A 503-nucleotide genomic window follows, 5' to 3' on the forward strand; every position below is an offset into this window, starting at 1 on the left:
TGTCCATTCGTTTATGCAGCGGTTAGCGCAGAAGTATTACTTTATCCTTGTTGTTCACCGAGTGTTGAACAAAGATTAAATGATACTCACTGCGCTAACCGCTGCATAAACAAATGCACGCAAAATATTGGGACAACCTATCTTTCTCTGCGCGCGCATCTTGACAATCTTAAGGGTGCCGTCACATGCGGCGTAACTTGCGTAAGCGTAACTTGAGCCTACCAATCATATCATTTCACTTGAACATCAGTTTCTGTCTAGTTACTTTATGCTCTTTACGCTATTTTGTTGTTACGCCGAAACATGATAGAACCACATGCGTCGAATCTAATTTCTGGCTCATTTTAGCTTATTCTGTCTGAAAAAATACACAAGGGTTTCAATTTTGCAACAGCACAATTATAGAAGTCGTGCGCCCCTTTGCATCGCGTGAAAAGTCGAAACCCATGTGGAACAGTACAATTATAGATCTCATTTTGCCTCTGTGACAGATTTCCTAACCT

This window comes from Trachymyrmex cornetzi, unplaced genomic scaffold, assembly GCF_001594075.2.
Source record: "Trachymyrmex cornetzi isolate Tcor2-1 unplaced genomic scaffold, Tcor1.1 scaffold1100, whole genome shotgun sequence".
Lineage (NCBI taxonomy): Eukaryota > Metazoa > Arthropoda > Insecta > Hymenoptera > Formicidae > Trachymyrmex > Trachymyrmex cornetzi.